The sequence below is a fragment of the Chiloscyllium plagiosum genome, unplaced genomic scaffold (genome assembly GCF_037043375.1).
Source record: "Chiloscyllium plagiosum isolate Xiang-an unplaced genomic scaffold, Cpla_swu_hap1 HiC_scaffold_18, whole genome shotgun sequence".
Classification (NCBI taxonomy): domain Eukaryota; kingdom Metazoa; phylum Chordata; class Chondrichthyes; order Orectolobiformes; family Hemiscylliidae; genus Chiloscyllium; species Chiloscyllium plagiosum.
This window is the reverse complement of record NW_028270156.1, coordinates 58,879,731-58,892,932: the sequence shown is the minus strand read 5'-3', so window position 1 is coordinate 58,892,932 and position 13,202 is coordinate 58,879,731. Positions and strand designations below refer to the sequence as shown.

General features: G+C 42.8%; 1 non-coding gene and 2 pseudogenes across 1 annotated transcript; 1 reads left to right on the top strand and 2 right to left on the bottom strand.

Annotated features, from left to right (window-relative positions):
• Positions 1-10,274: 10,274 nt before the first annotated feature.
• LOC122558138 (U2 spliceosomal RNA) lies at positions 10,275-10,438 on the bottom strand (annotated as a pseudogene).
• Position 10,439: 1 nt separating this feature from the next.
• On the bottom strand, positions 10,440-10,546 carry LOC122558144 (U6 spliceosomal RNA). Its single transcript, XR_006314045.1, has one exon. It is a non-coding gene; the product is annotated as a U6 spliceosomal RNA (small nuclear RNA).
• On the top strand, positions 10,528-10,586 carry LOC148146985 (U6 spliceosomal RNA; annotated as a pseudogene).
• The last annotated feature ends 2,616 nt before the right edge of the window (positions 10,587-13,202 follow it).

Genomic DNA, 13,202 nt, shown 5'->3' with positions numbered 1-13,202 from the left:
TGCAGTACAGGCAGATCATACCATACAAAATGCAAAAGGGTAATAGAACAGAATGAGGATTATAATGTTATGGCTGCAAAGAAGGTGCACAGACAGTGAGGTCAACATTAAATTTGAAAATTGATAGGTCCATTCAGAAGTCTAATAACAGCAGGGAAGAAGCTGTTCTTGAATCTGTTGGGATGTGTGTTTAAGCTTTTGTATCTTTTGCCTGATGGAAGAGGTTGGAACCTGGGGTGGGAGAGGTCTTTGATTATGTTGGCTGCTTTCCCAAGGCAGTGGGATGTATAGACAGAGTCAAAGGATGGAAGTTCTGAGGAAGGATCACCAACCCAAAATGTTAACTCTGATCTCTCTCCACAGATGCTGCCAGACCTGCTGAGCTTTTCCAGCAATTGCTGATTTTGTTGTTGTCGTTGTTGTTGATGTCAATGGATAGAAGGTTGGCTGGCCTGATGGACTGGACTGTGTTCACAACTCTCTGTAGTTTCTTATGGTCTGCCAGAGTAGTTGCCATACCAAGCCATGATGCATCGAGATTGAATGGTTTCTATGGTGCATCTATAAAAGAGTCTTTACGGCCATGCCGAATTTTCTTCAGCTGAGGAAGTAGAGGCATTGTTTCTCGACTATCACATCAACGTGAGTGAACCATGGCAGATTGTTGCTGATCATTATTCCTGGGAACTTGACACTGTTGATCACCTCCACCTCAGCACCATTGATGTAGATAGGACCGTGCACCCACCTTACTTCCAGAAGCCACTGACCAGCTCTTTCATTCTTCTGACATGGAGAGGGAAATTGTTTTCTTTACACCAGCTACAAGCACTCTATCTCTATTCTGAAGTGGAGGTGCTGGTGTTGCATTGAGGGTTACTTAGAAGCACTAGCTTTCCGAGCGCCGCTCCTTGATCAGGTAGCTAGCTCGCTCTGGAAGCTTGTATCTCCATATAAACCTGTTGGACTATAACTTGGTGTTGTGTGATTTTTAACTCTATTCTGAAGAACTTTAGATGCCTCGATGCCATGAAAGATGCCAACCGAATGCAAGCTTTTTTATATATAGGTTCAGTTTCATTAAAGTTTAGAAAGCACAGAGGCAGATTAAAAGCGATGAGGCGTCCGGAAACCTTGTGTGCTGTGTACACAACTTGCAGTGTGCTAAACAAACTATGGATCCCAACATGAGCGCTTGGAAAATTAATCTGTGAACCAAATATACCGGAAGGAACCAGAGTTATTACCGTAAGTGATTGCTCCATTGATAAATCGACAATGTAATCTGTAGTAATTAAAGCCGGTCTGCCAATGATGCGTTACATAAATCTCTCGAAGTTGAACTATGACTGTTACACGCGTGTACTCCTCAGCCACATATGAATATTTACCTTGGGTTTATAACACATTACATACAGTGACAGAGATTGGCGGACGATAAACTGCTGGCACTCGTTGAAGGTTTGAGCAGAAAAAGTAGTGCTGTACCTAATTTTCCCTCTGATTTCGAAACAACGAATGTAATTGCTTGATTTCAGCGTTAATAATTACAGTGTCACAGTCTGCAGGCAAGCCGAGTTTGCTGTATTACTGTATACTTGCCGCCCCTTAAAAAAGACACCATCACAAATAGCCAGAGACATGTTTTAATAACAGGCAATTATACCTCAATGAATTAAACTGCTGCTCCCCATCCCCCACTCACAGCAGACACTGGCGCTCCCTGGGTTCTTCTGATCAGCCAAACCAAATATACAGCAAGAGATTTTGCTCGAAATGTCGATTTTCTTGCTCCAGGGATGCTGCCTGACTTGCTGCGCTTTTCCAGCGCCACACTTTTTGACTCTGATCTCCAGCATCTGCAGTCCTCACTTTCTCCCCTGATCAGCTGAACCACTCAGCTGTGCCACAAACATGCAAGAGACCACTCTCCCCCCACCCCCCAAGAGCGGGGACGCTACCGATCTGAAATAAGGAGACAAGGGGTCTAGCTGACAGACCTGCTGAGTTTCTCCAGTACTTTCTGTTTCCGTAAATAACTGAAATGCTGGCTCCCTGACGGGGCTTGGCACGCTCTTTGGAGCTGCGGTTCCCTGATGTCGCTTTGAGAGAGCCGGGTCCGGCCGGGTTCAAATCCCACTCCAGCGATTTGAGTGGGGACACTGCAGTGCAGTGCCGGTGGAGTGCAGCACTGTCAGAAAGTCGAGTGCCCATCTTTCAGATGAGAGATTAAATCGAGGTCTCCTCATGAGAAGGTGCGATTTCACCCGGGGTCCTGCTCAATATTTCTCCCTCAACGAATTCTCCTGCTGGCTGGCTGTGGGACTTTGCTGAGTTCCAGGTGCTCCTCGCTACAATTCAACAGTGGCGAATTATTCCCCATACAAACTGCAAGATGCTGCAAGTCAGAAATTGCTGGACAAACTCAGCAGGTCACTCTGATTTCTCTCCACACAATGCTGCCAGACCTGTTGAGCTTTTCCAGCAATTTTGTTTCTAATTCTTCTTCATTGGTTTTGTAAGATTTCGTATTCCTCATCAGAAACGGACTCCAACAGCGACTTGCAATCAGTGTCTCTAAGACTGGGCTCCACCTGATCTCTCCATCTTTATTATACGCACAGAACTCTCAGGTTACACGTGGTCCGCTCTGCCTCTCCTGGTGTTGGAAACGTTTTCTGACGGGGTGGTCTACTGGAGCTAGCCGAACGACGACACCTCTGAGAAAGTCTCGTTCTCTGGCTCCCGAGGCGAACAGCACTTTCAGTTCTGACGGGAACACCCGAGATAGACTCTCAACCCTTTACTTTTGATCTCTCTCTCTCTCTCACTCACTCACTAACGTGACCACAAACCGGGCCAATTCGGGGCCGTAAAATTACGAACAAAACAGGGAAAAAAAACATTGACAGCCAAGCTAAAAATAAGAGGTTAACTTTCTAATTGTTCAATATCAAATACCCTCGCCGATCTGTTGCATCGACTGTGACGGTAATATTTCAGTGTCAAGTCCAAGACTGCTACACTCATTATATACTGATGTCAGTAGGGATAAATGTCTTAATTACAGATTGTTTTTACAGAATCACTTCACTAATAGTTTCACGTTTCTTTAACATAATGTGTAGAAAATATTACCCACTCGCTTATATCGCTTTCTACATTTAGAAATTTGATTAAGCCAACTGTTAAACGATAATGTACTGGTGTGTAGTGTATTGTCCGTTTTATCAGCAGCCTTGAAAATTTGGTAAAACTGTTAAGACATAGAGTTCCTTTACCGAAGTTTACTGAAACAACAGGCTTTAAATATTGGAGTGAGGAACGTGAAGTCTCAATACAAACTCCTCACAGCAAGATTTGCCTGTTTACAGAGAGCAGTTAAGAACATTCCAATCAATGAGGCCCAATATACCGGGAGCGGCACACACACACACCAGGCTGTGTCAGCGCCGACCTACAGACAGTGAACAAAGCCGGCAGGAACTCTTCCTGTCCGCATCGATTCAGCCCTACTTAAGTGTAATTTTCTCTCCATAAAGAACCGTTTTGAAACAGTAGTGTTTAATGGCACTACTAATGAAGGAAAATGGGAGACAAAAGGGCGTTCAGACTGTGGAGGAACCGACCACCCTGCATGAGTCAGAGTGTCCATGCACAAAAGGATAACAAGTATTTGCACACAGATCGCCCCGAAGCACCCTCAGCAATTTGTCAGTTTTGACAAATTACATGTATAGTACAGCAATAAGGTACGATTTGGAGCGATTACTCATTCACTCTGAGCTTCAGATCAAAGAGGCAACAGCTGTATTTTGACAGACCTTCTAGCGATGGTCGTAATTGTACATCAAAATCTCGATAGAAACGCAATGATGTGCTTTCTCTCGCACACACACACACACACTAATGGGGCTTCTATATTTATAGCCAATTTGGTGAAATAGACGAAGTAAAACGTAGGCAATCAGGCTACACATCACCCCTTTTCCACTTGAAAGATTGTCAACGTTGAATTCTTCCTGAACCAACCTTCAACTTCACCTCCTTCTTGGAGAGAGAGAGAGAGCTGCATATTCTGTGTTCCTAGAATTGGGCATAATACCCGAGAAGAGACAAACCCGTCTTTTATCGAGAACCATTAAGCTTTAAAGAACCGTCCTTCGGGACCATGGGGGCTGCTCTCTGACGAGAGAGAGAGAGAGAGACGACTGATGGTGGTTTAACCTGAGGGTCTTAGGCGAGTGGAGAGGTTGAGGAGAGTGGTAATGCCAGCCAGTTCAAGATTAGAACCCACGCAGTTGGCACCACTCTGCATTGTAATCCAGCCGTCCAGCCAACTAGGCAATTGTTATTGACATGCAAGCCCCAATTGTGACCAATGCAAGTTGGCTAGCTTTAGCAGCATTTAACAGCAGAGCTTATTGTTTTAGTATGAATTATATAAAGGCACTTTTTTGCTCCACTGCAAAAGGCAGCAGATTGTGATTTTAGTTCGCGATGGGCAGGAAACCCTCTAGTTTCTATTGATTAGCAAGATTACAAATTGATTCCTCATTTGTACTTTAACAAGACCTGGGTTTTAATAACAGTAAAGTACGTTGTTGGAGGAAAATGACGTTTCTTCAGGTAACACATGACAATCAGTTTATAGTCTGTCTTCAGACAGATCTCTTTGCAAGATCTGGAGAGTATTAGCTGATGTGGTGTTGGAACTGTGTCTTGATGACTTAGATGTAAATGTGTAGGGCACAATGTCAAGGTTTGGAAACTGCTCACTTTAATTGTTTCAACGCTTTGAGCTACAATAGTGATTGCATGTTGAATCTAGCTACAGCTTAAATGCGGATTTAACTGTTATTGCCCATCCCCCAATCACACCTGCACTTTGTTTTCAAAGCCACACTGAATCTGCATCCAAATCTTGGAGTTCTTTGGATATCATTTGACTATTCAAAGTTTGTGAGAAGATCTGTAGCTCGGGTGCTCCTTGCTGTGGTTCTGTTCGCCGAACTGGAAGTTTTTGTTGCAAACGTTTCGTCCCCTGTCTAGGTGACATCCTCAGTGCTTGGGAGCCTCCTGTGAAGCGCTTCTGTGGTGTTTCCTCCGGCATTTATTCCTCGAAGCATGGCACTCATCCACAAACTCCATCAACAAACATATAGACCTGGACCCAATATACCGGCCACTACAGCGGACAGCTGAAACTGACAACCGGAAGCGGCAGGGGACGAAACGTTTGCAACAAAAACTTCCAGCTGGGCGAACAGAGCCACAGCATCATTTGACTATGTCATAAGGCACAACTGCTGTTTGCAAGAGGTTGCTTTCTGTTGAGAATGAGGTAGTCAAATCTCTCATTAACCTTGTTCTTAAGTCTCACCCCGTTTGAAGTTTCCCTGATACTTCACAGGTGCAACATTACATCCGCCGTAATTATTTCCTCTCTGTAGCTGTCCCTATTTATATTAAAAAACATAATATAAGATGTCTACAAATAGTTTAGGGTTCTTCAGTCATTCTAACACCAGAAGAAACAGCTCCAGCCTGCCCAGCCTCAGAAGTAATTTCTTCATTCCAGGTACAAATCTAATAACTGTCTCTAATTAATTTACTTCCATCCTTAAATAAGGAGCCCAGAACTACATATTTAAGATATGCTCTCACTAATGTTCTGTATAATGGAAACAGAACATTCTTATTTTTGTGATCAATTCCTTTTGTAATAAAGGATTGAATGCAATCAGCCTTCTTAATTATTCAATGTACCTTTATACGTAAGAATAGGCATATCATAGGGATACCTAGATCACCTGCACCTTGGAATTCTGCAGTCATTCACCATTTAACTAAGTCTCTGCCTTTTCTGCTAAAGTGAACAATTTCATATTTCCTCACATTAAATGCCATCTGCCAGATTTCTTTCCTGTTCACTGAAGGCATTATTCAGTCAACCTATTTCAACCTCTGCAACATCACCACCCATGTTTCAGTTCATTTGCTCCAGAAACCCTCACTTATACCTTTGGTTAAATGAACTCCATCTTCTATCTTTCATGAATCTGAGATCGTCCAAAGCTCTGTATCCTTACTCACCCATTCACTCATCACCTGTGTTCTCAATGATCCACAGTGGCTTTCCATTCCCAACTGTGGGTTCAAATTCTAATTGGCGTATTCAAGTTCCCCCATGACTTCAAGATCACAGAATGATTACAGCACTGATAGAGGCCATTCAGTCTGTAATGTTTGCACTATCACCAATAAGGGCAATTCAAGCAGTGTCATTCCCCTGATCTCTATCTGTAACCCTTTTCAGATTACAACACAATTCACTCTGGACTGTCTTGATTGAACATAATGCCATTGTACTTTCAGGTATACATTCCAATCCTACCTATGACTGTGTAAATAGATTTTTCCTCATGTTGCCACTGTTTGTTTTCCTAATTATCTTAAATCTGTACTTTGTGTACTTAGGTAATTTCAGTAATTGTGTACTGGTGATAATTTCACCAGTGGAATGATTTTTTTTCCCCTTTCTACTCTGTCTGGATCTCTCATGATGTTAAATAACTCTTTCAAATTTCTCAAATTTTCTCTTCTACGAAGAAACCTGCTCCAACATCAACAACTTATCAAGGTAACTGAAATTTCTCAATCCTGGGATAATCCGGCAACTAACAAATCAGATCAAAACCTATACCAATTGGAGTGCAGCATTTCAAAAAGGCAGCTCACCACCATCTTCTCACAGGCAATCAGGGACAAGCAATAAATGCTGGCCCATGCAGTGATACTCATAATCGTGAAAGAATAAATAAAACTTCTGCCACTTCCAGTCATGAATGGTGCTGAACAGTTAAACAGCTAACAGAAAAGAAGGCTCCACAGATGTCACCAGCCTCGATGATGAGAGAGCTAGCATATTAGTACAAACCATAAGGCTGAAATGCTTGGATAATCCATTTTGGCCTCCTTCTGTGGTTCCCCAGCATTTCAGATGCCAGTTTTCAACCACATTGATTCACTCAGTGACAGCAAGAAATACTTACAGGCACAGGATTCCACAAAGTCGATGGACCTTATGACATTCTGGCAAGAAGTCTGAAGATTTGTGCTCCAAAACTAGCCATGTCCTTAGACAGCTGTTCAGATCCGCTATGAGGCTGACATCTATCTGACAGTGTGAAAAACATGTCCTGGGCAAGACAAATTCAACCTGAGTCAATTACCACTTTCTCAGTGCATTCTCAATAGTCAGTATGGTGGTGGATGAGGTCACTGTCAATGCTATACTTGCCAAGGAATAACCTGCTGACTGATGCTGAGTTGGTATTTCATCAGGTTCTCTCAGGGCCACATTATCCAAATATTTACAAAAGAACTGTACACAGGAAGTGAGGTGATGTCTTTGACATAAAAATCGTATTTAGTTGAGTATCAAGGAGCCTGAGCAAATCTGGAATGAACAGGAATCAGGGGAAAAACTCTTCACTGGTTAGTGTCGTTTCTGCTACAAAAGAACATGGTTATGCCTGTTGGAGGTCAGCCATCTCAGCTCCAGGTCATTTCCACAGGAGGTCCTCAGGGTAATGTCCTCAAACTAACCATTTTCAGCTGCATCATGAATGTTGTTCCCAACATCGGAACGTCAAAAGTTGGGCTGTTTAATGAAGGTTGCACAAAGTTCAGCACCACAGGTACAGAAGTAGCCCTTATTCGAATGCTGTAATGATATCCTGAATGATCTCCAGACTTTAGCTTTTAATGCAGCAAAGTATACTTTATGTCACACATTGTCAGACAAAGACCATCTCTACCAAGAGAGAATCCAACCATCGTTCCTTGAGGTTCAATGTCATTAACATCGCTGAACCTCCCACTATCAACATCCTAAGGTTTACCATTAAGCAGCAATGGAGTGGAACAATCGTATAAATACTAGAGCAAAGACAGCATGTCAGAGGCTCGGAATCCTGTGTTGCATAACTTATATTCTGACTCCCCAGTGCCTTCCAAAATGCAGTTCAGGAATATGATGGAATGCTGTCCACCTTGTCCAGATGACAGCAACTCCAACAATATTCACGAATATCCATCTGGAACAAACTAGCTCACTTACTTGACACCCTATCCATTAGATTTAATATTTATTTTCTTCACCATTAACACACAATGGCTGCTGTAGTAAAATGTACAAGATACATTGCAGTAATTCCCCCTCCAACAGCACCTTCTAAACCTGTGACCATCTAGAAATGGAAGAGCAGCAGATGCTTGTGAACACCACCTTCTGGAAGTTCCCCTTCAAGTGACACATTGTCCTAGCTTGGAACCAGATGTTTGCTTCACTCTTGAACCTGCTTCCTAGCAGCACTATGAGTATGCTCACACCTCATGAACTCAGCAGTTCAAGCAGCAGCTCCTCACTGTCTGCTCCAGTGCAATTACTGCCAACTTCACTGACTCGGGTATGTCCTTTTGAAGTTCTACACTACTTACTACACACCATTTCCAAGTTTCACCTCATCCAAAAGTTTTGGGGTTATATTAGATTAGATTACATTACATTACAGCGTGGAAACAGGCCCTTCGGCCCAACAAGTCCACACCGACCCGCCGAAGCAAAACCCACCCATGCCCCTACATTTACCCCTTACCTAACACTACGGGCAATTTAGCATGGCCAATTCACCTGACCTGCACATCTTTGGACTGTGGGAGGAAACCGGAGCACCCGGAGGAAACCCACGCAGACACGGGGAGAACGTGCAAACTCCACACAGTCAGTCGCCTGAGGCAGGAATTGAACCCGGGTCTCAGGCGCTGTGAGGCAGCAGTGCTAACCACTGTTCCACCGTGCCGCCCATATCTGGTACACCAACGTCTAAGTCATCAATACATATCAGAAAGGCCAACGGTCCCTCACCAATGCCTGAGGATTGTGCCACCCATGCAACTACAAACTTTCATCCAGTCTGAAAACAACCAGAAACCATTGCTCTCAGTTTCATGTCACTCAGCCAGTTTCATGTTAAGTTTGCTACTGTCTCTCTTATTCCATGTTTTGTGCACAAGTGTGTAATGTATCAAATGCATTCTAGAAATCCATGTATATCATGTTAAACACATTATTCCTTTAACATATGAACATACATAAAAGGAGCTGGAGTAGGCTATTCAAACACTTGAACTGCTCTGATATTTAAGAAGATTTAATGTTAATTTCAAATTCACATTTCTACCTATCCTTGAAGATCTTTTGTCACCACGCTTACCAAGAATCTGTTCACTTCTACATTAAAATATTCAATATCTCTGCTTCCTCCACCTTTTCAGTAACAAAGTTCCAAGGATGCTCAAAACTTTCAGAGAAAATAAATGCATTATATCTGTTAATGCATTAAAATAACTAAAGAGAGTCAGTTAAACATAATTTGCCATTAACAATTTTGTGCTAACCTTCCTTAATTAACCCATACTTGTCCAAGTGACAATTTTGTTTCAAATTATCATATCGGGATGCTACCCCACCACTGAGCTTAAACTGACTGACCTGTGTTGCTGGGCTTCTCTTTACATTTTCTTTTTGAACAGAAGTGTAACATTTTCAATTCCCCATTTCTTTGCCACCATTCAAGTGTACCGAAGATTAGAGAATTATGACCGCCGTCTCCACATTTTCTAATCTCACTTGCTTCAGTATTCTTGGATACAAGCCTTCTGATTTTGGTGCTGTATCAACTTTAAGTACAAACAGCCTATTCCAAACCTCCTCCTTATCTATTTTAAACTCCAAGAGCTGGAGTGAGCTGAGGAGAAACTTCTTTACTCAGAGAGCTGTTTGGATTTGGAATGCACTGCCAGGGAGAGTGGTGAAGGTGGATTGCACAGAAGGCTTCAAGACAGAGCTGGAAAGGGCTGGAGAATGGGACTACCAGGGTAGCTGCTGTGGCCTCCTTCTGTACTGCAAAATTCTACAATTCTACAACTGTTGAACTATCTTCTCTTTCACCACAACATGGGAAGCATCGGAATATGGATAGGTTGGTGGAATTAGCAGACACATAGCAGATAGTTTATTTGTTTCCCTTGGTAAATGCAGATATAAAATATATATTTAGTACCTCAGTCTTACCCCTTAATTCTATGGGTACATCACTCTTTCGGTCCCTAATAAGCCCCACCCCTTCCTTAATCACCTTTTCACTATTTATATGTCTATAGAAGACTTTTAGTTTTCTTTTATAGCTGTTTTTAACTTTGCGAACATTGAATACACTGTTCCTTGAGACACTGCAATATCAAGTCAATGCATAGAGTGGTCCATCTTCCTGCCCCAAAAGTGAATTTAATATATGGAATCCAGATAAGGGTCATATCAGATATTAAACTGACAACTACCATGTTGTGAGCCAAAAGATCGAGAAGTGATAAAAAAAATGGAATGTTTCACAAACCTGCCTGTCATCTTTGCACAGGGACCATGCTGTTCTGTTCTTTATTGTTCCAAGTTTAGTATATGTGCTCACTTCGGCAGCACATAAACTAAAATTTGAATGATACAGAGAAGATTAGCATGGATTCCCTCTTATATTTGCAGCTAGTTTCTTTCTTCTCTCTTGTTCCTCTTATACAAGGTAGGACTGATAAATTAAACTGCATTCATTTCAGTCAAGAGGCCTAACAGGTAAGGCAGATGAACTCAGGGCATGGTTGGGAGCATGGGACTGGGAGATCAGCGCAATTACAGAGAAGTGACTCAGGGATGGACAGAACGGGCAGCTTAAATGTTCCCACTAGATGCTATAGAAGGATTGAAAGGGGAGCAAGAGAGGATGGGAGAGGTGTTTTTGATTTGGGATAACCTGACGGCTGTACTTAGGGAGGATATTCCTGGGAATACATCCAGGGAAGTTATTTGGGTGGAGCTGAGAAATAACAAAGAGATGATCACCTGATTAGGATTATACTATTGACCTCCCCAATAATCAGTGGGAAATTGAGAAACAAATTTGTAAGGAGATCTCAATTATCTGTAAGAGTAATGGGGTGGTAATGGTAGGGGATGTTGACTTTGCAAACATAGACTGGGCCTGTCATATTGTTAAGGGCTTGGTTGGAAAATAATTTGTTGTGTGTATAAGAAAATTTTCTGATTCAGTTTGTGGATATATCTACTAGAGAAGGAGCAAAATATGACCTACTCTTGGGAGATATGGGCGATATGGTTAGTAAGTTTGCAGATGATACCAAAATTGAAAGTGTAGTGGACATTGAAGGAGGTTACCCCAGAGTACAATGGGATCTTGATCAAATGGGCCAATGGACTGAGGAGTGGTAGATGGAGTTTAATTTAGGTAAATGTGAGATACTACATTTTGGAAAGGCAAATCAGGACAGGACTTATAATCTCAATAGTAAGGTCCTGAACAAAGAAACTTTGCAGCGCTGGTTCATTGTTCCTTGGAAGTCTCAGATAGATAGGATAGTGAAGAAGGCATTTGGTATGCGTACCATTCCTGCAGAAGATGACGTTCCTCCTGCTTGATGTCTTCATCTCCCTCCTCAGGAGACTGCTCCTGCTCTCCCAAATCATCAGCCTCCATCATAGAGTCGTACAGCACTGAAGCAGACCTTTTGGTCCGGCTCACCCACCTTGATCAGACATCCCAATCTGACCTAATCCCATTTGCCAGCAGTAGGCCCAGATCCCTGTAAACCCTTCCTATGCATATTACCATCCAAGTGCCTTTTAAATTTTGTGATTTTACCTGCCTCCACCACATATCCCCTCTTTGTCTCCTCCAGTTGTTCAGGGCACAGAATACAAGAACTATATAGCAATTTCTGCCATACAGTCTGTATTGTCAACCCCTCACCCACCCCCACCCCCAACTCCCGCCAACCCCAAGGCTGAACCAAGCTTCAGGCACTCATCTTCAGGCCTACCCTCTGATCCAACATGGTGCTGGTCGAAGCATGGTTGCATTTTTTTCTCGTTTGGCCTCAGGTGGTGGTTATGCAATGGCATCATCAGCTGCTTTTGCTGAGTTAATGTCTCCCAATAATCACCATCTGTCCCCTCAATCACAGTAGGAAGATGAGCATTCTCAATGATTTAGGCAACTCCCAGGGTACTTTCTGAGGTGTGTTACTGGTGATCATCCGTGACCTTCACACTGTTGGACTGGATCCCTTCCTGTCAATGAACTCTGCTGCATTATAATAGGATATTTTCAACACATCCTGTGTACAATCCAAACCTGCCCTGTATCTGGGGAAGACAGCTCTGTTGCTACCACTGCCCAGGTTGCAGCACTGACCTCATCACGGGGAAATGAGATAAAATGGTGTGATCGGGCACAAATAGCATCAGTAACGGCCTTGATACATTTGTGGGTAAATCCCACACAGCTGTCTAATTGCCTGAAAGATCAACGTAGCTGTCACCTTAACAGTCACTCCATCATGTCGCAGCTCCCAGTCCAGCAGTTGACGTGGTACTGTGACAGCTTGTGCTGGCACTGTGCTTTCTGGAGTAAAGATGAAAGACTCTAGTCTTCCTGTACATCTCACACTTTCTGTAAGGATCATTAACAGGTGGCTTAGCAACTGCTGGATGTTGCTGTTATTCCTCGGCTTGCCGATACATCTGTTCCTCCACCATTTCTCTGTGCTTTTGTTGTGTCACAGTAAAACTTCCATAACCCATCCTTTTTCAGGATCTATCAGCCATGCTTGCACTGAACCTGGGTGGGAGCAGAATAATCTGAACATGTCCTTTTTTATTGTGAGCAGACAGCATTCAGTTCACTCAAAAATGATGGGTTAACATTTTCCTCCATCTCGTCAGCCCTCCAGCAGCAGAGCCGTGGTATGCCAATACATGAGGTTGGACATTAGTCTGATGAAGGCAATGCGAAGTTATGTGACAAAGAGACAGCAGGCAATTGGAAGTCTTCATGAGTCCTGAGATTTTGGTCTTCCAGCCTCAAATTACCCAAGAAAAGCATTGATGCAAATAACAGCGTGTTGTAGAACACTTATAGTTCACTGTGATAGGAGTCAATTCCGTGGTCCTGTTCAGCCTAAGAAATTTTGGATTATCTTTGTGAATTGTGACCCTCAGGTGCCACTTTCAATATTACCTGTGGTTACCTCTTTACAGAGAAGATTGTGATGAAGGCATAAAGACC